The 26151-nt window shown below is 40.7% G+C and overlaps 1 protein-coding gene across 5 annotated transcripts in view; it reads right to left on the bottom strand.

Annotated features, from left to right (window-relative positions):
* Positions 1–26151, bottom strand: part of LOC141579551 (uncharacterized) — a 139538-nt gene that overhangs the window by 17575 nt on the left and 95812 nt on the right. For 3 of the 5 annotated variants that reach the window (XM_074376028.1, XM_074376027.1, XM_074376030.1), the window contains exon 17: positions 12847–13067. The gene's annotated coding sequence lies outside the window, so the exon portion shown is untranslated. Of the gene's footprint in view, positions 1–6563; positions 6764–12846; positions 13068–26151 lie in introns of all 5 variants that reach the window. The other 2 variants (XM_074376034.1, XM_074376035.1) reach the window with 1 other exon arrangement.

Below are 26151 nucleotides of genomic sequence, written 5' to 3'. Positions count from 1 at the left end.
ATTGTAAACCTTCTTATACCACTTAACTGATCTGTTCTGCCTTTACCTTTGACGTATTTTCTTGTTAATGAATAAGTACTGCTTTACAGTGACCTATATGTTTATCTGACCAAGTGTTCTGAAATCTTTTAAAAAGATCCCCAGATATCAATTTCTAATTAAAGTTCTTTTAATCTCCAGTTAAGTTTGGGAAGTTACAGATGGCCCCTGAAACATCCCAAAGAGAGATTTTAAAAGAGTAAGTTTCAATTGGCGTGTTAAATAACATGATATTGTCAAATGAATAATAAATCTTCTAAGGTTATATTGTATGAGAAAATATTATTAATATAGATATTGTAGAAATTATATGGACTCCCTAAAATTCTGGTATATCTGAAATGTTACCAGTGATAATTCTGGGTATAGTGACCAGGTTTCTTTATCGATTATAGTGTAATGGTGTTTAACCATGATTTTAAATCTTTTGTCATTTATAGACAGTTAATGGTTGTCTTCTGATGGTTTTGCAAAATGCTTGCTCTTCAAGGAGATTTACTGATTTCTAATAAATTTCAAACTATAGCAGTGAACTAAACTGGGTAAGAAATTTTAAATTTCCAATGAAAACTGTGATTAAAAGAATTAGTTACATGGGACTGAGTAAACTGGTGAATATGGTTATAATTTTTGATTTTGTTTAAAATACTACTGGCTTTTAACCTGTTTCCCAGACATAAAGAATCTCTTCTCTTTAAGCTAGCTATGATTCACAGCAATTTGATAAATTATACCTATGTAATCAGACTTGGAACAGTTATCTTTTCTCTCTATCTGATCCCTCAATAGACTAAAAACTCTTAGGTCCCCAGTGGCTCTATCAGACAAATGAGGAAGATCATCTCCTAACAGATATAGGAATCTCAAGGTATTTTAAGGATTTTAAAGAGAAAAGAATTTACCTAAATTTGTAAGGCAGAAATCCATGACAAGCCATTGACGGGGCTTTCCAGGCCTTAGCAAATCTTATTAACATTCTACCCTGAGACTCCTTATTAAAAGTTCCAACACAGCCAATTTAAAAAAGCCTATATGATCAAATAATCAGACTTGACTTGTAAAGAAATTAATCTTGATTTGGCTTTGAGAAAAATGAGGGTAATTTTAGAGAGAAAAAATCTTATATTTTACTGGATATTAAGTTCTAGTTTTGTTAATTGAGGTCTATATTTACTAAGACACTTCCCAGATCATTCCTTGCTTTTATGTCATATTGCTGTACAGTTTAATTTAATTATGAAAAGGATACTCTAGGTTTGTTTCCGAAGCTCAGTAATCTATCCTTGTGTAAATTTCCAATGCTCCATGACCTAAGCCAGGGGATTATACATACTGGAACATGCATGACTTAAAGAACTGTCTCCAACCTGAATGGAAAGACCTTTTATCAAGTACTCTTAACTAGACCATACACACAAAAGCTGAAGGAAACGGAATTTCGGATTCATTTCCTATCAGAAACAGCCACTGCAATGCACTGGCCTATAGAGCACTTGCTCACCTGAAAACAATGCCAAAATGGTGAAAAAGCTACCAGGCCAGGATGAGAAGAAGACGACATCTGAGCTCGACAGCTGACCCAAGACAACGGAGCAGGCTTGTATACCAATTACTTTGACAATTTCTCCTACCTTTGATTATGAACTACTCCAATTGTTAAGTTTATGGTAAATTACCTATGTCTAGTACTTCTGTGTTACCTTGGTGGGTTTCCCTACTCCAAGGCTCTAACTAGATAGCCCTCAGAAACGTTATTCTAAAAATAATTTATAGTTCTGTTTAGGCCACTGTTGATCTTACAACGTGGGAGAACTCACCTGGCCAATTAATACCTGCTCGGAGCCTGACCATAAATATGAACTTTCTCATAAGATCACTCAAACTCAATCAGAAATACAAGCAAAATTTTAACCCAAATATACAACTTCTCTACTATTAAATTCTTACTCGTTACTTAAAAACGTTACTAGCTATATTAGTTATATGATCTCTATTTTATTAAATTGTTGTCTGTTACATTTCCCAACGTGTAACTAGGCCTACAAGATTGATGATGGCTAAACATCCTGAAGAAATAGATAAAATTTTTAACCCTGCATAAAATAAATGTAATAGTGTGATTCTAGGTATGGGAATGAGCAACGAAGGGCAAACATTTCCTGGATCATAATAGACTAGTAAGACAGGCGATCCAGAAAACTTTTAGTATCAACAGGCCCTGATAAAAAAACCTAACACCTTGAATGGCAGCTCAGAAAATTCTTCACCTGAAATAGGAATGAGCCATCCTAGCACCGTGGGACAAAATTGGTCATGAAATGTCTCTCAAAATATAGGTCGAATTTAGGACCAAGGGGGAGCACTGTGAATGAAAATACTACAATGTGAGTGAAAATACTGCAACCATGTCAGTAAACAAAGAATGCTGAGACCAAGCCCTCAGCAGCTGCTGCCACACCCCAGCGAGGATATGCCTGAAACCCAGCCTTTCAGCCACTCACAGTGGTGCCCTCTGAGCAGACTCAGAATAAGAAAGGACAGGATACTGTCCCTAGATAGCTAGGTGCTTGCCAAAGGAATGAATTCAATAACCCATATGTTTGCTTCATCCCATACATAGAAAAGCACTAAATACTTGAACTTGAGATATCTGGCTTTCTTTAGATAACAAGCAATCTTTTATTGTTCCAAGTACCTGGTCTTTGTTGTAAAGCTCCTATTTATCCAAGCTCCTCCCCTACCTCTTGGGAGCAGTCCCTCAGAGATCTGAGAGGCTGTCATCCAGGCTCGAGGCCTCCCGCCAAATAAAACATAACTCTTAAATTTTAGGCTGAACGATTATTTCAATGAAGTCCCAGAATAGACACAACTCATCAATTCTGTAATGGAACACACTGAGTCAGGAACCAAAAGCATGTTCTAGTCCCGAAAAACTACGGTTTCCTCTTTCTTCCTGTCATTATACAATCCCACCAGAACTCATTAATTTGCTGTCTGCACGCTTGGCAACCAAACTCAGAGAAGATTCAACTTAACAGAGCTCCATGCTGGGGAGAACCCCCTGCAGAAGCACAGCGGTTGGCCTGCCCTCCCGCACGCTCTGCTGACCCCTAGTGTCCTCCGTGGAGACCAGGCCAACAGAACTGCTCCAAACAGCTACAAAGTCCCACAGATTAAATAAAAGCATTTTATTTTATACTATATGTTATGTATATACTCATCTCTGAAAACAGCTTTGCCAGAAGCCCAAATCTTCAACATTAATCTGCAAAGGCAAATCCGGTCCCCAAGGGAAAACAAGTTTTAAGATGATGCTATGGCCTCCAAAGTCCTCTCCAGGACCATCAACCAAACTGCCTGCAGGCCTGCAGCTGCAGGCGGCTACATGTCTGCTTTTAAAGCAACCCCTTCCTGCCCTCGGGCACTACAATGTCCCTCTACGCCCTCCCTTCTCAGGGTAAGAGCAGCTGCTGCAGAACCTTGCAGGGCAGCACTGACAGGACTGGACTAAAGGATCAGAGCTAAACTAAGCCTTCTGATGACACGAGCTGTGTCACTTTACAGATGAAGATATATATAGAGAGGGTTGGGGTGATATTGCTCAAAGTCACACAGCTAATAAGTGGCAAAGTCCATACCTCTGCTCCTCCCTCTGGCGTGATGCCCCAGCTGGGACGCCCACAGGGTTCTCTCGTGCCTGCCTGACCAGTCCTTTACTGTCACTCATAACCCACAACACGGTCTGACCCTAGCCTGCTTTTTCAGCATCTTTTCCTTCCAATCTCGCAGGAACAAGGCTGCTTGGGCCACTTTATGACTTCCGGCTTCCCAAAACCTCCATGCTCAGGCTGGTCTTGCCTGTGCATCCTTCCCCCTGCTCAGAGGCACTTCTTCCCCTGCAGGAGGACTTTTCCACTCTCCACAGGGACACCCCCTCAGGGGAGCCCTCTTCTTGCCCTCAGAAAGGCAGGTGTCCCAGGCCACATCCCGAGCTGCCCCATTAAGTCTGCGGGTGCTCAGGTCTGCTAGTCAGACCAGCAGCCTCAGAGCCAGGAATTATGCCCGGGTCACCCTGCAAACCTACTGCCCGCCTCACAGCCCCCAGCCAGCAGGCCACCTGGAAGTCACAGCAAGTGCCCCACCCAATCCAGAAGTCTCTTCATTTGCCAGCACCGCTGATGACTTGTCTCCAACCTTTGGTCAGTTTTGCAAAAAAGAGCACCTTCCACAGTGAACAGGGGGTTTTCGCTTCTGCTCCCATCCTTACTGCAAATGTCAAGGGAAACCAAAAGGCCTTTTCTCAACACTTTTCTGATGACACCCTTCCACCCACTATACTCATATGCTCAAGAAAATTGGGTCCACGTGATTTTGTTTCCCTTACGCTAAGTGGCTCAAAACACTTTGTGATTTTTTTTTTTCCTTTTTTGAGGGTATTTGTACTCAGTTTCTCGGCTTTAATCGGTTTTCGTCTCTCTCTTCAGTATCCCAAGCAGTTACCACTTCTTAGCCACTTCAGCAGCCTCCCTCCCAACATCTAGTCTAGGAAATCAGCTGTGATGAGGGGCCTGGAGGCAGTCACAGAAGAAGTAACTAAGGGACAGAGAGGCGACATAGTTTGCCCAAGGTGATCAGCCTCAACCCCCAACAGTGTGTTTCACGTCCCTCTGTTTAACTCTTATGCTAAACAAGCTAACTTTTTGTAGATTATGGTTATAAACAGATGAGGTATCAAAATACATACAAGGACACACATCAACTCTAAGATGTTCATTAACTTCACTATTTTGTTTCTATTTTTTTATTTCTATTAAAAAATAATTAAGAACCTCTGCAGTCAATATAGAAAAATGTTACTGGGTTTTAATCCAGAATATAGAGGTGTTGTGTGTCATTACTCATACTTATTTGTATGTTCACAAGACAAAATGATTTGAAGGTCTCTCTCCCCTCCTCCTACTCAGTACCTGCTCTCACCAGATCTCCCAGTCCACACATCTAACAGCCTTTCACTTCACCCACAGCTGAACTCATCAGTTTTCCCCCAGAGCTCCCTCTGCAGCTTTCCCTCCTCAGAGCACAGCAGGACCATCACTTACCTCATTAATCCACCCAGAAACCTGGGCCTTCCTCCATCCTACCTTCACAGACAGCATTCATCCTTTCATTTTTACCATCTAAACATGCCTTCAATCTGTTCGCTTTTACACACTGACCGTCCCACCGCTCAAGTGGAAGCCACCAACACTGCACACCTGGACTCACGAGTCTCCCAAGTGTCCCCACAGCCGCTCTCACGTACTTGAGACAAAAGGGATTGTGTCACTCCCGCGGTTTTAGGACTCTTTTCAAACCCACTCTTCTTAGAAGAAACTCCCAGTTCTTCACCTGATAAAGATCTTTGCCATCAAATTGTCAGCTCAGGGAGGGCAGGACAAGCCCTCTCCCCTCGGCCCCTCCCTCTGGCAGAGCATCAGGTTGGGAGGACCTGCTGAGCTACACCAGCCTGTATTCTAACCCTGGTCTTGAGTTCTTAGCAAACTGCTTCACTTATCCATACAAATCCAAGGTAGATTAGAAAGATTTTAGATGTTGAGCTAGACTATTGATTTGGGGATTTTGCACTAGCAACCTGCAAGTACATGTTCTAATGATTCTGTCTTCTTAAAACCACACCCAGATTTAAGGAGTATTTGTGGAATGTCTTCGGAGTAAAAGGGACTGTACTTTAACAGACTATATGTTTTATAACATGAACAACCCTGACAGGGTCACAAATGGAACCACCTCACAAGTGACAGAAGACAGGTGAGAGGCACAAAGCAACAGGTCACAGAGATGGTAAGAGCAAAGTTGTTTCTCCAACCCCCAAAAAATTTTTTGAAAGAACCGAAAACTCTGAATTTTGAAAGTAAAACACTATCATATAAAGAAATAAAATAAATAATCCTCTTCATCAGTGTTTCAAGATCTGACTGCAGAATTTTTAGCATGCCATACTGAATCCTAGCACAGAAAAATCAGATGGACTAGTGGTGAGTAAGTTCCAGGGAAACGGCAGCAATTCCTCCACTTGTAAGAGGACACACACTCAATTGTCGAAGGTGATTTTAAACCACATTCTGGAGAAATTCAGAAGATTCAGGCACCGATTCTAGATGGTGATGACACGGAAGGACGGGTTGGATGCATGCTTCTAACTGAGTCACCGGCATTCTTACACTGCAGGGGGAAACGGAGGCTCTCAGTTATGAGCAGAGATGTTCCTGTCATGTCTCCCAGGCCGTGCCTCGGGGACTCAGTGTCCTGCAGCAGCCTGGCCCCAGACGAGGACCCGCAGCGTGGCCCACTCAACCAGGAGGGGCACTGTGCTTGAGAAAGCCCATCCCCGATGGGAGAAAGAGGGGCTGGTGGGGTTGTGTGTACCTAAAATGATCATAGAAATACACCTGCATACATTCATTTGATACAATTAATATTAGCAGGCTATTTAACAAAATTTCAATTGTCAGTGTTAATTTTACCATTCCTTTCCTCTTGTCCCCTGCACTCTGAGACAGGCTTAGGCTCTCTCACACCTGCAGCTCTGATGCAATAGTTGTGAAGTCATTTTACTTTGCTGCAAGTGTCCTCGCTCCCCGTGTCGCTGTGACTGTCGTCTCTTAACAGAGTCAGATGTCTTCCTGGATCTCTCCCTGAGTTCCTTGCTCCTGCTTCTCAGATCCTGAGATAAAGAACAGGTGAAGACACATGACTAGAAAAGGCACTGTGGACTTGACCAAGTCCTCAGTGACCCCCTAGGTGAGTGCTGCCCACACCTTACCTTCGATTCTCAACGTTCTGCCCAGGGTGACATCCAGACAGGAAAGAGTCTTGGGCCCAATTAAAAGCTGTGAGGCTTGGGTGCAGGGAAAGGTGCAGGAGCTGGTTCTGGAGCCGGGCCCCTCCCCACCTCTGCTACTCTCTCTCCCGAGGCCCTGCCCCCAAGCCCCCAGGCTCCCTGATCTTCTGTCCTTCTCTTCTACACTACTCTAAGCCCTTTTCCCCTTCCTTTATTCCCTGATTATCCCCAGCTGGAGTGATTTTTTCATCACAGCATCTAAAAAAAATTTCCTACAGCTGAAAAAGAAGTCTCCAGAGGTCAATGCCCACATGGTGGTTCCTGAAGAGAGCCCCTGGTTAGGGGGACTCTCACCAACACTCACAGGGCATCAGACATGTTGCAGGGTCGACCACCCCCAACAAGAATTTGCTGTGACCCCTATGCCCGCACAGCATCCCTGTTCACAAAACTGTAGTTGGGCCACTTATCCGTTATTAAGAAGCAAAAGTAAAAAAATTGCTCATGTTTCTTACTAAAATTATCTATGAGGTGGAAAAAGAAATTGTAATAGAAAAGAACAAATTTGACTCCATGTTAGATGTGTTCGTTTGTCTTTAAACCTGTACCCTGTTTTCTAGGCTAAGACTTGTTATCTCTGCACCTTTTGTAAAAGAAAGTTGCCTTTAGCCTGAAATATCCAGGAGGGCCTATTTTGCGGGCTCTGATCTTTAAGGATGTTAGCTCTTCTACACTTATGTAGAGATGGCAAGTTGCAAAATAAAGAATAAACTTTGTTTTTTTGAGGTTTTACAGGGGTGCCATGATTTGACCCACATGGACAGCTGCAAGAACAAAGGATTCCAAGGAAATCAATTCGTACAGCAAGAAGTTTGCAACAACCAACCACACAGCCGCCCCTTTTTAGTAAAAAAGGAGACTGAATTCTGACTTGGGGAAGAGGGTTCTCCAGGATATCAGTATGCCATCTTCTGGGTCTGCCAACTTTTCAAATAAAGTCACTATTCCTTGCTCTAACACCTCATCTCCCGATTTACTGGCCTGTCATTCAGGAAGCAGAACTAGTTTTGACGTGGTAACTAAATGACTTCATTGGAGGTAGTATGTCTCCACTGTTTCCTCATTTCCAATATGTCACAACCTATCAATTTTATATGCTGTTTAACAACACAACCAAAAAACCTTTGTTAGGGAATTGATTCTATGGAAAGAAAGTTATTTCTACTCCTTCAAACCTTTTTTTTTTCTTTTCTATTTTATTTTGTTTTGCTTATTGAAAAGAAAATAAAAGTGAAATCATTTTATTTCACGTATTTTTGTTACAACTACATATTTTAAATTCTACAGAAAGATTTAAATTGCATTATAAATTTGTTCATATATTAATATAAAGATATATACACAATCAATGCGGATTAGGAAAGGAATGGATATTTACTAAAAATCCACTGCACATCCAGTCTTTTACAAGCATATCCTGGAATATAATAAGCTCTAGAATCCAGGGGTCCCCCACCCCCTTTCTCCCTGCCGAGTGCCTTAGTAATCAACAACCAAGGCACCATCATAGAGCCACGCGATATGTATTTTAGGTATAAATGAGGAAATTAACTCATTCAACTCTAAATCAAAAACCTTAAAATAAATACTTAACTTATTTACAAACAAAGAAAATTGAACACAATTAAGTACAGTTTCTTCCCCAAGGTCACTAAGCTAATAACTGGTAAAGGCAAGATTTGAGCTCATCTGCCTGATTCTAAACACTAAGGTGGAAAACACATTTGATTGTGGAGGGTCCAGCAGCAAAGCCTATCACCCTATCTTTATTCAGATCTAGCCTTAGACAGCCTGAGACAGCACCCCATTCCTATGGAACTCGAGGATAACACAAAGGATTTTATATCCAGTAGTTTCTTAGGTCTCATTTATATAAAGTGTCAGCAGGTCAGCAGAAAAAACTCTGGGAAATATGAGTGGGTCCAGAGCTTTTTGCTGATTAGTAACTTTATCAGAACAGCGTGACCTTCCCATGAGAGGCCACATGGACCTTAACTAAAGGCAGGTGAGCAATGAAAACTAGCAAGACCCTGGAACTCAAGCAAGAAGGATCACTGCCATCCCCCACCAAGTTGCCTCTTCACCCTCGTGGGCACGATGGCAGAAGATCCAGGTTCTTGTCCAAGTTACACTATCATGGATTCTCACCCATAAAGAGATACGACTCTATGCTGTCTTAAGTCCTTCCCAACTCAAATATGATGACACCAATATCTGAGCAGAATGTCTATGTCTCCACTTCCTCTCTTCTGTTAGGAGAATAATTCTATGGCCACAAAGCAGAAATCCAACTAAAAACACCATGCATGAAGCCAGGTGAAAGTCTGCATAAGACACTTTGCTCTCACGGACAGTGAATGAAAACTCAGAATAAGTGGTTCTTCTTCCTCTGTAAGTGGGAGGTAGCCTGATTGTGTGTGTGTGTGTGCGCGCGCGCGTGTGTGCGTAAATCAAATACAATGATTTCTGGGATGTGTACAGATTTTTTTATGTTACTGTCATTTCATGAGGATGAGACAACCTTTAAAGTAATTTGAATCTAGTGTTCTGAGATATTCTCAGGTTCTTTTGGTGGAGGAGGGGAAAGGGGAAATGAAAGGAGGAAAGAAGTAAATGAAGCAAAGGAGTAAGAATACTGCTAGCGAAAGGCAAGACATTAATTTTGTTCCTACTTGCATCACACACAAATTAGGGACTGGCTTTCCCCAGGTGTGTTGTCGAACACTGATTTGCAGAAGAGGCAACAGCCCATTTCTCACTGAACTTGTGACAGTACGTGGCATCTTATAGACACAAATCATTTACCCTGATCAAACACTCTAGCAGCAGGCCGTAATTCTCCTATTTTGAGACACAAGAAAACAGGAGTTCAAAGCGGATATATAACTTGACAAAAGTCAGAGGACCATTAAACAAGAGAGGATGAATTCAAACTCAGATCTGAATGCAGAGTCTGCTCTTCTCACTCCCAGGACTGGAAAATCCTTAACACACAGGCTCCCCAGCTCCCCTGCAGTGTTCCTGGCGCCAAGCATTTCCCATGTTAATGGTCGCCAGTTCTCACAGTCACAGCGCTCTGTGCAGCCAATGGCCTCCATCGGACCTTGATCATCTACCTGTCACGCCCAACAGGCTTCTCCACAAAGGCAGGAATGCTGGCTTTCAAGTGCATAAAAAGCCATCCCTGGTCTAACCTGGGCTCTTCGGAGGCCTCTCCAGCCTAAAGGCAGCCATGAAAATGCTCACAGTTTGTACATGAGCCACACTACCTCTCTCCATCAGTCTCCCCATATACACTACTTAGCTACGACCACTTTGATAATCTTGGAAACAAATTTTGAAAAACAGAAAAGAAAGGATTCTGGAACAAGTATTTAATACTTACAATTTTAAATGACAAGTTACAAAGTGAGTATTGACAATCCGAATCTGCCTTCCTAGGTGTCAGTTTGAAGAGTTAAAAAATATAATTGCAAAAAATTCTCACTTACAAAATTAAGTAAAACATAAACAATAATCTGGGCTAAACTCAAAAATAATGCCCATGTTGTACATGGAGAAAAATACAGGACTATACTGAGGGGTAAATTAAGAGATGTGAATGTAGAGACATCAACATATTGCATGGAGGAAAGCAGCTTTGTAAAATGAATGCTCTTTTAAATATAATTCAAAACTTACTAAAAAATCCTATGAAAACCCTTATCTGTTTTTATACTTTAACTTGAACAAAGAATTTTAGAATTCTTCAGGAATAATAAAGTCATAATACTAGCCAAGAAAAATTGGGATGGAAGAAAAGAATCAAAAAAAAAATCACACTGTCAGATATTAAATAAACTTTTACAATATGTAAGTTATGGTGCTGGAGTAATAAAGTAAGATTGACAGAAATAAACCATGAGCTCAAAAAGAGACTTTAGTGTACATAAGTATTTTGTGCATGTGGGATTTCAAATCAAAGAGCAAAGTATGAATTCAATAATTGTCCTGGGAAAATCAGAGAATCACCTGGAAAGAACAAATTCTATTCCTGTCATAATGACCAAAGAAAAATTACAGATAGTGATGTAAATATTAAAAAGTACTAATAACAGCAAATGCAACTCTTTGCTCATATTAATTCAACTTCTCCTCACTATAACAAGTACTATTATCATCTCCATCTTAGAGATTAAAAAACCTACAGAAGAGATTTGTACCATTATAAGAAAGTATTTCTAAAATAATACCAAAAATAAAACCCAAAAAGAAGACATTTACTATCTTAAGTATATTTTGGGCCACAACAAAAGTAAACCTACTGAATAAAATGAAAGGCAAGAAATGACAAGTAAAAACTGCGTGATACATATTGATGAAGTCAAGGGGTTAATGTTCATAACATACAAAGAGCTGTCACAAAGCAACAAGAAGCTCCCTCACTTAACTGTGTGCGAAGGACAAAAGGGATCATTCACGTTTTAAAAGTCAGATGGCTAATAAGTGAAAAATGCTGAATACCTCATTGGTCATCAAATGCAAACTAAAACAATGAAAAAGCACTTTTGCTCATCATATTGGCAAATATTTTTAAAAGTTGTTCTAGCTAGTGTCCATCTGTGAGAGAACAAACTGTGAGCAACGTGTTTGGAGGACGACATGTAAATGGATATGTAAACTCTGATAAACGTGTGTACACACAGATTCAACTCCCCTTCTAGGAATCGTTTCGTTTAGAAAAAAATCAGTTCAAAAAGATTTACTCATCAGAGCATTTACACAGCACTTTTTACAATGGTGGGAAGAAAAGCTGAAGTGAAATCATATCCAGCGATAGAGAATTGGTTACATAAGTTATTCTACATCTTTTCATTCCCCGCAGGAGAAGGAATTTCTAGAGTCACTTGAAAGGAGCCTGTGATGTATGTAATTGTCACATCCAGGGACTAAATTTCCAGAAACCTTAACTAAAGGAATACTCATACAAGATCACAGGAATGTTTGTACAAGAAGGACGCCAGTCAAACACCCTTTCTGACAGTGGAAAATGGAGAAAACTTAAGTATCCACCATCAAGACAATGATGCGGTAAATCAAGGCGAGCTGTGGGCACTAAGGGGCAGGCGTTTTGGCGTGGTCCAAGGCCTTGTCCACAGTACTCTCCCACCAAAGGTGTCCTTACACAAGAGACCAAATCTACTGCACATCAGGAGACCCCTCTACTCTATCTGAAAGGACCGGGTGAGTCTGGAGTGGGAGGACGTCTATGATATACACCTCAGTGAATAAACCGAGCTGCACAAAACATATAGTGTGGCCTTATTTTTCAATACAGCATATATACACACACATATACATAGATTTCTCATATACATGTATGTATGTATGTGTATATATATATGACAGGCATAAAGGTCATGAAATATATACACCACATTGTCAGCAGTTTTTACTCTCAGAAAAAAAAAGGGGAAGGGATGTAGGGGCCTTTCGGTACCACCAGAGTTCTCTTTTCAGTATTTCAGTTAAATATACTTGGAATTTAAAAGTTTATTTAAGTCCGAAGTAAAATGGACGATGCCTCCACAAGACAGAATGCTATACTGGTCATTAAAAATCATGCCAGGGGAGAGAGAATACTGTAGAAAAACGTGTAATAAGCCGAATGGAAAATGGATGTCTCCACACAGTAAACAGGCACAGAGTGCTCGCTGGTTTTTATGACAGATGTAATACACACTGATGAAAAGAACAGAAAATAGATGTAAAAGTGTTAATTATTATCTCTGAGTAGTGGGACCAGGATAGACACTTTTGTCCCTTTTTTCAGACTTATTATATTAAATACACATTATTTTTCATCTGAAAAAAAGCATTTTTAGATGTCTAGTACCACACATTGAAAAAATTACACTAGTACTTACAGAAATAACTAGGAGACACGGCAGCAGCGTCACAAAGTGTAGAACGGGCGATCCTGAATAACACCGCGCAGTTACATAAGGACCCACAAAGTAAGAGCACCTGCTGTCTTAGGGCGTAGCCCCCTTCTATTTGTCAGTTGTGTCTTCAGGGCTAAGGCAGTTGTGAGCACGGCCAGTGTCAGTGCTGGTGTCTGGATGGATGCCACTGGAGGTGAGGGCACCTGCAAGCCGAGAGGAAGAACAGAAATCATCCTCTGCTTTTTCTGTCTTGTTTCTTTGTTACTTTTGAAGAGAGGTGTAAATAAGATAAACTAAATCTTCCCTATTAAAATTTCAGTAATGAAACCGTTTTTAAAGGGTTCACAACTTATATTCTGCCTATAACTGTCTTTTCAACAAAGCATCATATTTCTTAAATGTTAATTAACTCAGTTAATTAACTACCTGTTGAAACCTATTAAAGAACATGAAATGCACTATGTAAAATCACCACTCCTGCAGTGACTGGCACATCTGTCTTGATAGCAGTGCAGTCAGCCCCCACCATCCCGTGGCCCTGAGCTCCTTATGCTGCTAAGAGAGCACGCTGCCACCTCAGATGGAGAGAAACGGTGAAAGCGTTTTCTGAAATCTACAGCACTGACAAAACATAACTGACAAATCCCAGGCTCCTTTGAGGCTGTCATTTTCTGTTTCTGGCCTACACCCGTCAATGAGCAGAACCACCCCATTCCCGAGCAATGGGACTCACGTGGGAAGCAGTTTTGGAGAAATTTCCAGGTATAGAATGTAACCAACTATACATAGAACTCTGAAAAAAGAAAAGATGCAATACTCTGATTTTGGAAGAAACTCAAAATATTCTCCTAAGCCTTAGTAGCTGGAAAGTCTGGGCATCTCCTAAGCCACTTATTTATTTCACAGCCAGTGAGCATCTCCCACAAACCCTGTTTCCCTGTGTCTGCTGGGAGCCTCAGGCACACTCTTGCTGTCGATCTTATAAGTCACAGGCCTGAGGCGTGTGTCTCACGCCTGCAACTCTCACACAGGCTCGCCTCCTAGCCTCACTGTCTGAACTTGGCCCCATTTCTCACCTGTTTATTTGGTATCTGTTCTTCTGTAAGCTGCCTGAAATGCTTTTTGGAACAAGTCAGAAGAATCAGTGGGTAGAGAAATGGACAGATGGACAGGTGAGAGTTGGGGAGACAGAGTGACTCCAAGAAAAGGGGAACAAAGAAAATTTCCTATGCAGAACCCTCTTCTAGTCAGGGAAGAAAACCACCACGGAGAAGTGTGAAGAGGCAGGTGGCTTAGGACTGTTTCCTGGATTCCATGAAAAGTCACACCAAGAGATGAGAGGGTAGAACTATAAATAATAAAAGAAAAAAGCATGCATGCTTGAAAAATATATCTACAATATGTACTTTCTAAAGAATAGATTCAAATCAGCACGGCCCAATAACACAATCCTTGGGTATTTACAGAAGTGAGAATCCCATCTCCAAACCACAAGGCATCCCTTCGGAGCACTAAGAGTCTACACGGGACGGTCATAAAGCTGTCACCGCAAAAGCGATGCTATCCTGCCCTTACGAGGAATGAGCAGCTGTGCTCGGGCTGCCCACGCGCGCCATTTACACCCCACAGCACCTCTACGGGAGAGGGACGCCTAGCGAGCCCCATCTCTGCAGGACAGAAAACAAGTCCGGGAGAGGCTAAGCCGACCTACCAGTTCTCCATCTCACAGGACTGGTCACTCCAGAGCAGGACTCGAACTCGGACCCACGTTTGTAACCGCAGTACTACCGTGATTTGTGTGCTTTTTGTGTGTATAATACATTTGTTTCCGGCATGAAAGGATATTTAACAAATGTTCGGTTGTCTTGTCTATCTCATTAGCTCACAATCTTTATATTTTTGAATTGTACTCTTTTCCCCTGGAGAAAGGAACGGAAAGAGCGGGGGTCAGAATGAGATGGGGCTCCATTCTTTATCTGTTACCTCATCTCATCCAGTCCCCAACCAGGGAGAAGGAGCAAATGTTCTCTTCATCTTTAAAGAGAGAGCTCCACTGATGGTGACTTACTCAACTCCAAAACCATGTCTGGGGGAAGGGCACAGACAGCAACCAGAGAAGTATCACCCGTAGGAAGGAGAAAAGAGCTCAGGGTGTCAGCCTGATTTAATTTCAATGGATAATATAATACCACAGACTAAAAATACTAGCATGCAGTGAATTTGCTATTTCTTGACATCTAGCAAGTTTTCATAGCCCGCATGAAACATTATCGTGAACTAGTTAAAGGAAGAGTCCACACTCAGGGAAAATCAATGCCACAGGCAGGCTGAAAACGAGGCTGGAGGAAAGGAAGAGAAAAGGCATAGTTAAGAAGAGGGGAAAGTCTGGGAAAAAGACATCATCACAAGGACTCTCCAGCATCATCCAGCTATCATATAATCATTCATTCAAGAGAGAGTTACTTAGGTCCTATTTTGTGCAAGATTTTACACAGGGCAAAGCAAGAGTGCAGCGTACATGGTGGCAGCAAGTGGCGGGGCTATAATACAATTCTGATCCTGGTACCTTGCACAATTGTACTCAGTATAAAGGCAAAAAAATAAGGTAAAATAATACTATGTAAACTCTACGCATTGTTAAAAAAAATTAAAGAAGACCTAAATACCTGGACAGACACACCACGCACATTCCTGGATCAGATGACAGCGCTCTTGGGATGGCAGTGCTCCCCAGAGCGATCTGTATACTCAACGTGGTCTCGATCACAATCCCAGCCGGCTCCTCTGCAGTAACTGACTAGCTGCTGCTACAATTCATATGGGAATTCGAGGGACTCAGTAACCAAAACGTACTTGAAAAAAAGAAAAAAATGAGAGGACTTGTAATTCTCAATTTCAAACCTTACAACTGTATCTCCAGGTGAGATTAGAGGCCATTTTTAAGTTATTACTGGGTTTATCCTTATTTTCAAAATTCTCTACAATGAATATACCTGTTAGAATAAGAAAAATAAAAAGAAAGGTATCTTGTAAAATATGCACAGTGATTCATTCATTGGGAAAAAAATTATTTTAACTATAAAGAGGTAAACAAATATCTAGTGAAAAAGGACTACTTAAAAACAAGTGTGCATTTACAATTTTCATAATTTGAAAACTGAAAAGCACAAAAACATCAAGTTACTAGGGAGACTAGTGAAACATATTAATAGTTATTTTCAAAAATTCTAATTGAACAATGAAAACTCAAGAAAGGGAAAATTGTGATTGACACCCAAGTGCAAACACATGGAGAGCAAACGCCTAGAAATCACAGTTCCTTTAAATCTGCTTCTAACTCAATAGGAGAGGAAATTCCTCACTTAGGGGACAGTGGAATCCCATACATAAGACAGGATACACAGTACAAACTGCAGTAGTATCGGGAGTGAATTTCTTAGAATTCTAATGTTACAACATTGCTGAAAAACTATAAAAACACTGACAGACAGATTAAAACACACAGTCATATATATTATATAGAAACATATGAAGTCTGCTCCCATGTTGCATAGAAATACAAACATATTTGTTCATTTATAGGCACTGATTACTTTATCACAGATAGAATATTTCAAATAAAACAAAAAATCAATAATACACTCCTCTTGTCAAATCTACTTGATAAGTTACTCTGCTATGCAACCATAATGTGTTTAAGATAGATCTAAAATTAGTGAAAAATCTTTGTATGGTTTCTTGAATTGTTCTCAAAATTCCAAGCTTAATATTAAAATAGATCTGAGCAGTATTTCTATATTATCTTTTCCCTTGTGAAATGAACAACACAGTCTGTTGTCAAAATTCTGTCCTTACAATGATTCACGAGCACCGTTTCCTAACAAAACTGCTGAACAGCAAGGCACTATCCAGACACTGTGACCAAATAAATGAAACACAAGGAAGACAGTGACCCTATCCTGGAGGGCTTATAATCTGTGTCAACAGCGGGTTTTTATTTGATTGGTTTGATTGGGTAGCAAAATAAAATCAATCAAGTACTTTCTGCTTTTAGCATTCTGTAAGTCATGACTGTTTTTAGTGTCATGAGAAGGAAAGACTTAAGCATGACTTGATTAGGTCAACTAGCAACAATCATCACTGGAGAGTGAGTAATAAAGAAGTTAACTGATAGAAATACTTCTGACTACATGAAACCTAAAATAAATCTACACTGATATCCGAAAGGAAAATGAGGAGATGAGGTCCCCAATGAGAAAACAAACTAACAAGGAATCAAAAAAGGAAAGACGTTTTCATTAACGATTCCAGGCAGTAGTGGAGCATGGTGGTGAGGATCACAGATGTTTGGGACGAACATGAGTGCCTGAACTCCCACAGCACTGGGTAGTTGTGAAACTGATATTTCAGAGAAATTTTCTGCATCTCAGTCTTCTATCCATACACTGGGGACAACAACCGCACCCATCTCCTAGAACGGTCCTACGAATTAAGTTATTTTATATATAAAATTTTAAATAAAAGACCTCAGATTTTAAATAATACCCCAAAAGCACAAGGAACAAAGAAAACAGAGATAAATTGGAGTTCATCAATATTTAAAACTTTGCTTCAAAGGGCACCATCCAGAAAGTGAAAAAACAACACACAGGAGAAATTTTTTTCAAATCATTTATCTGATAAGGAATTTGTATCTATAAAAAAAAAAGTACCTCCTACAACTCAACAATAAAAAGGCAACTCAATTAAAAGGTGAATAAAGGATCTGAAATGGTATTTTTCAAGGAAAATATACAAATGGCCAATAAGCACAAAGAAACGATGTTCAATATCTTTAGCTGTAAGGGAAATCAAGTCAAAATCACTAGGAGAAACCGCTTCACACTCACAACAATAGCTTATAATAAAAAAAAAGGGTAACAAGCACTAATAATGACACAGAGGAAGTGGAGCGCACAGCCCTTTCTGGTGAGGACGTAACACAGCGTGGCCACTTTGGAAAACAGCCTGGCAGGTCCTCAGAGAGTTGAACATTTGGTTTCTGAATGACCCAGCAACTCTGCTGTCTGGGCACAGACGTAAGAGAACTGAAAACAAATATCCACATAAAAACTCCTACAGGAATATTCATGGCGACATTACTCATCACAGCCAAAAAGCAGAAACAACCCAATTGCCTATCACCTGATGAATGGGTAAACAGTGGGGCCCAGCCATACAGTGGAATATTATTCAGCAATAGCAAAGCATAGAGTACTGACCCAGGCCACAACGTGGACAAACTTTGATAACGTTACTCAGTGTGAAATAAGTCAGTCACAATAGACGGTTCCACTTACATGAAGTGACTCGATTTAAATGAAATGTCCAGCACAGGCAAATCCACAGAGAGAGAAGAGTGGCTCCTTGGGGCTGGGGGAGGATGGGGAAGATGGGAATGACTGCTTATGCATACGGGGCTTCCTGTTGGGGGAATGAAAATATTCTAAGATTAAATGGGATGCACAATTCTGGGCATAGAGTAAAAACGACTGTATATTTAAATGGTTGAATTGTATTAAAACTGGTAAGAAAAAAAGCACCTCGGGCCAGTACCTTCCCTAGTAAATGCAAATTGCTAACTTTTATTAGAGGAAGAAGAAACTGCCCTCAGCATGAAAGTAGGAGATAAGCAAATGTGAGTTAACCGAAATTGGACAAGAGCATTTCACTTGAAACAGTTGCTGAGTGTACACGAAATATTCAGAAATAAGAAAATCTGTTTCACATCAGGAAGAAGCATTCTGCTTCAAATGCAGATCAAGGTTTCGGCAAGCCCAGCTGCTACAAATGACCAGAGAAGAAACCTGGTTCTTAAAACAAGCACCAGAGCCAACAAGGAAATGGTGGTGAGGAAAGCAGGCGGCCGAATATCTGGAACAGTTTGCTACAAATAATTTCTCCACTGAAAATTTAAAAATAAAATGAAAGTGATAAAATGCTCTGTTGACCTCACGTGAATGGGCTTCCTTCGGTGTTCGACTGTTCTGTAACCCCGATTGAGAGACTCAGGAGAATCAGCATGTCTCCTGGGAGTCCCCAAAGGACTGCCCACCAGCACGCTGACCACCATCACATCTACCAGGGTTGAATTGCAGAGAAGAGACCAACTTCTGAAAGGCACAGGAAATGTTGACAAGGGAAGAAAAAGCTGCAGTCAGTCCTGGGACAGAGGCCCTCTGAGCAGAGGCCAGAAGGCTGCAGGTGAACTGCAGTGGCCGTGGGACAGGAAGGGACCATGGGGGAGCATATCTCAATTCTCTCCTCTCTCTCCATCGGGTAGGAGAGATAAACATGCATCCTTCTCACCTGGAACTGTGGGTTGGCTGGCAGAATTCTTACCGACATGGAATGATTATTCAAGTCTCTGTGGAAAAAGTCAATAAATCGAGAGGGAGTAGGGAGCCAACTCCACGAGCCTCTCAATTGCACCCTTATTTATTGTGTATAATCAAAGGAAAAATTCATTAACAGTTGTGTGATAGTAATAGGAACTTCGGGAAAGACAGTATGAAGCAGAGATTGTAGAATACACAATGAGTACAAAGGATTAGTGTATCTTTAGGGAAGTCATGGGGTGAGGGGAGCAAGATACATTTTTAGACATGTGAATTACAAAGCAGACCACCAGACCAGCCAGGTCCTTGTTCTGTGGATCATAGACTATCTAACAGCACACAAGCTCAGCGTTTATAGCTGAGGGCCTCGGTCCTTGCTTTGCAACCAGCAGAGTGCTATCTAAAAGCTCAACTATGCAAGCAAAGCGTTGTCTCTGCTTTTTAAGGCAAGGAGACTGGAGTGAGGATGTACAGGCACTTGCTTGCAAAGCAGTTTTTAAGCATATATTTTTCTTCTTAAAGTTCACAGGAGGCTGGAGTGTGTTACAATTTGTTAAACCAATCATGGGGTCCCACATGGAACCATTATGGAGGACACCCTAGGATGACAAATCCTGCCTCTGGGTCTTTTCCTGCCATCTTCAGCCACTCTAGCAGGGTCTAGGCACATCCGTGAATAACGATCCTACAGAACTACCCACACTCTTAACTCCTGGTGCTTGAAACTTAATTTTAGCTCTACACAACTTACCGTAGAAAAGTTTCAGAAATAAAAGATATAATATTCCTTTTATATCTCATCATATTACTGATTTTTCTGATTGCTCTAAGTTGCTTCTACTTGGTAAAGCACATAATTCTGCAGGTGAATTCAGTAATTTCCATTGGGCATATCTAGCCATTTTGGGCTCTCTAACTTCTATTGGTCAAATACCGATACACTTAATTGATTTCTTTGTTTATCAATTTCAGCCGGGAGGAGAGGGAGTGTCACTCTTTTCCTCAGCCCACCCTCAACCCTTTTCTCATCAACTCAGGCCTCCTGAAAACAAAACAAAGGATTGGTTTCCCTTCTACTCTTTCCACAAAAGCAACAGGAAACATCAGCCTGGAGAAAGAATTCAACACAAATGTTAAAACAAAAATCTATAAACCTGGAGCAACTCCATCTCCGAATCATGATACACAATGACATGAGAGTAAGTGTGTCAGGCACAAAGCATGCGTGAGCCTGACCACCTGATTTCTATTCTTCAAAGGAAGGAAGGTTTTCATATTTTTTATTATCATACTTTGTCATTGTTTCTGATTATGCCAAAAAATAGTTTATGAAAGAATTATGCACTGCAATAACAGATTACTATTGTATCAATTATAGAAGGCATTCAGAGGGGATAGGAAAAGCCACCTCTGTAAAAAATGCAAAATTTCTTCCCCTGTTAAGAACACGTATACAAAATGCAACAGAGAATTCAAATTCTTGTGGAGAGGAGCAAAAGCCACAGAACCAAAGCAAAGTCAATAGAATGAGTTAATTCAGAATTCACTGGACAAACATGCTCAATGCATTCAAATAATTTTAAAGGCACACTGCAAACCATTCACTTAATGATCTGCAGGCTAGAGGAAGCATTTCCCGCTTTAACAGACAACAGAAATCAATAGGGTGCCCCAACAAACAAGGACCAAAGAACAATCAGGTTTTTAACAGCTCTGATATATCAGCATGTTCTAAAGATCAAAATCCAGAAATTTTAAACATTCATTCACACCACAATGAAACAAGCACTTAAAAAAAAAAAAAACAAAGAAACTAAGCACATAGATCATGTACATAGATCAATGAGGACTTCATGTACCGCTGGAAGAACAGGCTATAGCCTTCTACTTGAAAAATAAAACTACTTTTAATGATAACTGCTAAAACACATTTCATCATTCATGTTGCCTTGAAAAATCTGAGGCACTTGTATCTGATCAGAAAAGCAATTCTGGGTAATAGTAGGTTACAATTCAGTGCCAGTTTGCTTTAGAAGAAAAGAGAAAAAAAAGCTACTGTTTCTCATATCCTGCACAAAGTGTGAAGTGTCTCCCTGCCTCTTTCTCCTCCCGTTTTCTGAGCTCATGCTCCCCAACCCTTCTGAAACAAGTATGAGAAACTCTTATTCCCACCAATATGCCAAATGACAAAAGAATATCAATTTATTTGTGTAAATATGTGCCTATACCTTGAACTGTAGGAGAAAGGTATCAGAAGTCCATATGAAACTTATTTCTAGATTCCTGAAGTCACACACACAAACGTTCACACAGACACAGACACATACCCCCTGGATTACTGGGCACTTCACAAGTTTAGGAATTCCAACTTCTAGAAGATAACTTTGTAGTTAGTTTAAAATACAAATCTGTCAGCTTTTGAAAGCCTTGATCATCTGCTAAACCATCCAAATATCAAAGAGATCCAATTAGCTTTCTCTGTAGAATGTAATTTCACTTGATGGCAAAACAGACCCTAAGAAGTACTGGATCAAAGATTCGTGTTTATCACTACCTATGATCGTTTTTAAGCACATTAACAGATTCAGAAATGTATGTCTCAACAACATTTATTCTTATTGAAAAAGCATACGTGTTCAACTCTCTATACAGTGACTAGGTTCCATGATGGTGTTTAAGAGCTATTTTGTGTATTGAAATATTTATTTTCAAGTGCAGACAAGGAGGGTGTGTATTACTCAGTTGTAGAGCACCTGCTTAGCATGAACAATGTCCTGGATTCAGTCCCCAGTACCTCCAAAAAAATAAATAAAAATAAGTGCATATTTAAAAATAAGAATAAAGTTATATAAAAAAAAAGCAGACTAAAAAGCACTGCAATCTATGTGCTACAATTATAGTAAAAAAAAAGTGTTTCTTTCAAATATTGACTATATGCCAATCACAGAGACAATCACAAATCACACCTGATAACCATCACGTGTGATTCTCAGCAACAGTACTAAGTAGACATGGATGAGAATCCCGGCACTGCGGATGAGGAGACGGAGCTCGGAGGAGCTGCGGACCCTGACCGTCCTGCTCCCCGTGACACCGCGTCTACCCAGGGCAAGCTCTGACAGACCTGCTCTGAGGGGACACCCAGCTGCATGGAACCTTGGGGCATTGGGGAGTCGCAGAAAACACTAAAAATTGTTCAGTGAAAAACCAGCTCAAATATATTACACTTTGCCACATCCTTTAAAAAGGGAAAATGACTGAGACCTTTTTGATGCCTCCGTGTCCTTTCTGCCATCATCAATTATTTGCCCTCTCAGGGTGACCAGTGATGAACTGGACCCCATATGAAATGCACTCATATGGAAGAGCTTTTAAAGTTATTTTAAGAAGTTTGTAAGACCCTGTCTATGCCTCACACAGGTGGTCATCCATCACTTCTCACCGGTGTGGACGTACCACCTGAAATCACTCCTTTCTGCTTTTTAAAATCCCTTCATCTAATCCAGGCTTTTCAACAGCAAAGAAGCACCTCAACCACAGACACTGGACAGCTTTTCACCAAACGGACTCGAACAGCCCATTGGACTACCTGGAAACCCTTTTCTTCTATTAAAACCACTTCCAGGTACTTCATCATTTTCTGATTGGTGGACTTGGCCTCTGACTGGCCTACTCAGAGAGCTCCCAGCCTCACATGCGGGGGTGGGAGAGGACCCTGCTGTTGGGGGAAATCAGTGAGGAAGGCGGACATACTCCCGCCAGGTCTGCAAGGGTAGAAGTGCCACAACGTGCTCAGAAATTATACCGTCATCACCCCTGGGCTCCCATGGACTTGTTTCACATTAACCAAACTCATGACACACTGATGAAAGAAAACCAGAAACTTAACTTATTAATGTAACAGAAGACGTGAAACTATGAACCAGACTGAAATATCAGAGTTCAACCATGAGTACATTTTCTCAATGGCCTAATCACGGGGAGGCAGTCACATGGCAAGCATGGACAGAAACAGAGCAGGAAGGGTTTCTAGATTAACTCAATGGACTAAATTTCTGTTATAAGAACTGATCTACTGCCTGGAAAACAAATAACGCCAATCACGATGCACTCTCTGTGGACAGTGGCCAAGACATGACTATGAGCATCTGTGTAACTCTCCTTTCCCTGTCCTTTCTGGGCTAACATATGCACAGAGGTACAAAGATTCAGGGATGCAGATAACTCTAAACACCCAAAGCCCATCTCTGGGAGCCTCAAACCAGTAAGCCAGGGTTTAAATACCAGCTCTGCCACTTACTATTTCTGTGATTTTGGCCAACTTACCCTCTGTGTGCCTCAATTTCCACACTGTAAAACTGGGATAACAATCAAACCTTCCTTACTCGCTTGTTGAGCAGATTGAAGGATTCATTTCTGTAAAACTCTCAGAAAAGAATGTAGCACATTTTGGGTGTTCAACAAATGTCAACTTAATATCAAAGTGATTTACAAGTCTCCCTTCTAATCATCTTATGTGTTTCCTGACTAGTCTAAGTCCCAAAGAAAATCCTTATTTCTCCTTTTATAAACTCTTGGGGAGGACCCTTCTCTTCCATCCCACCACCTGTTTAAACCGAGGGAGGGAATGCCTCCTAACCACTCCTCTGGGCCATGGAGAGTGCTTCTCCATTCACACCCCTGGCCCCTGGCCAACAGATAGCCCTCGTCACACTAACAGAGTGAGGTGTGAGTCCGGGAAGACAAGCAGGGCATTTGAAACCCTTCCTTTCCCTCCAGTGTTGATCACCATTGGGAAGCACTTGGGATGCTCGGCTCCATGGCAGGACAGCCTTGTGCATGAATGGGCAGGTCCTCTCAAGGGAAGGTTCGCTGTGTCACAGAGCTACATGGGACAGGGTGAGTCTCTAATTCTGGGACACAGTATCATGACACGCATTTTCCCACAGCCCTGAAGTTCATGGAGAACGTGGCTTCATCAGTAACAAATAAGACATTTATCGCCTGCCTACTCTTATGTGTCATCTCTCAGTTGGCTGCTGGAGACAACATGTGTATAAGTATTGGATCCCTTTAAGCCCCAAAATATATGAAGTAACAAAGAATTCTGTGGCTTAACGTTGGTTCAGGGCGACTGTGTAACAGTTCTGACTCTGCTGATGCTTAATTATGGGTATAGGAACTAAGGAACCTCCTCAAATATCTCTCAGCATAAAACCAGCTTTTCTTATTTTCCTGTTTCTTAGTAATTGCCAAAGACTCTCAAATGATGGCTTCACACAAAAAAGCAGCTAAAGTTTATGAGCCCTCTTGACATACCCACTGTGGTAAACACTTTACATAATTTCTAATTCTCACAATTCTGCAAAGCAGATACGAGCGTCCCCATCTCACAGACGAGGGAAAAACTAAGAGCAAACTGACTCAGGCTCACGTGGCTCAGTGGCAGCACGTGCACGCAAACCCAAGACAAAAAACTACACCCCTTCTTATATGTACAAAATCACCTCCCAACAAATGATACACAGCTGCTGGGTCAATACTCAGGGAACTCAGTACACTTTTCAGCTTTAAGGTGCTCCAGAGGCCGCTCTTAGCTGCTTTATAAAATTCCGGCTCACTGGTTGCTAACACTGGAAGAAAAGACCGATTTTGCCATTGTTTGCACAGCAAGTCTGAAATGTTCACAGCGAGATGACAGAATAAGTCTAAGACATAAGCAGAATAATTTTTCCAGGTAGACAGACATAATGGACATTGTGCTATTCTGAAGCACTAAGCAACGGAATCAAAACAAAATAACATTTGTTAAGCCTTCTTTTGCAAAAGGAATATTAAGACTGTTAGAAGGTGCAACAGCGCCACCTATGGCTAAAATGACCTTCCAGGTTGCCGGGAAAGATGCAACACAAAAATTGCCTGTAGGATCAGAAAAGAGAATCAGATAACTAAAAGCTTATGTAGCACATACTGCACTTTGCTTCGGGGGAAGGGAAGGGTATTTAGTATTTAATCTGATATTGCTAATACTCCTGAATATAAACAAAAGACATAGGTTCATGGAAACTCATCTTAGAAGAGGAAAGAATCCAGTCCAGCCACTTCATTTTACAGGAGGGGAAACTGAGACATGGGTTCTGTCCTGCAATCGGCAGCAAAGCTCTCCCAGGCCTCATGTCTTGCACTGTAGCATAAACCAACAGATCTGTACTAGGCCTATATTCATAAAAGTCACGTTTGTATTTTTCCAACATTAGGTTATCTAAGTATCTTGCAAAATAATTCTCAAAGAGCCAGGATATCATACAAGATTGATGAAATACAAAAACATTTATTTACATAATAAAACAGCATGAGCTTTATTCTATTAAAAAAGTGACTTGTTAAATCAATGTTTTGATATTTTAAACCTGTTAAGAGTGCAGGAAAAAAAATCAAAATTTTGCTTAATCACAAAAGAGAGAAGCTTATTCCCTGAAAATGATCAATGTGGATTTTACTAAACTTAATGAATCTGGTCAGAATCCCACGAATTTAAATGTCTGTGTGGATGGTTACACGGCAACATGAATTCTGAGTTGTAACAATACATATTCTGTGTAAATAATATTCAAGGTCGTCTGATTAAGGCAATTTAACCAGTCCCTGTCTCACTAGTATGATACAGATTTCATTAAAACTTCATACTACACTAAAAAAAAAAATGAATCCTTGTTACTTTAAACCATATTCAAATATATCATATATATGAATATTATAAATATTGAATATGCATCAGAAATAAGCGACACTCTTTAGTATTCAGAGTTGATCCTTCTAAAATATCTGTCATTCTGACAGCACATTTTTATTAAGCACCTCTTGGGTTCTTTGTATACAAGGCGTCTAACTCTCACAGTCAGACAAGTTA

This window comes from Camelus bactrianus, chromosome 13, assembly GCF_048773025.1.
Source record: "Camelus bactrianus isolate YW-2024 breed Bactrian camel chromosome 13, ASM4877302v1, whole genome shotgun sequence".
Lineage (NCBI taxonomy): Eukaryota > Metazoa > Chordata > Mammalia > Artiodactyla > Camelidae > Camelus > Camelus bactrianus.
Note: the sequence above shows the minus strand (reverse complement) of the source record. Positions and strands in the feature narration are given on the sequence as shown.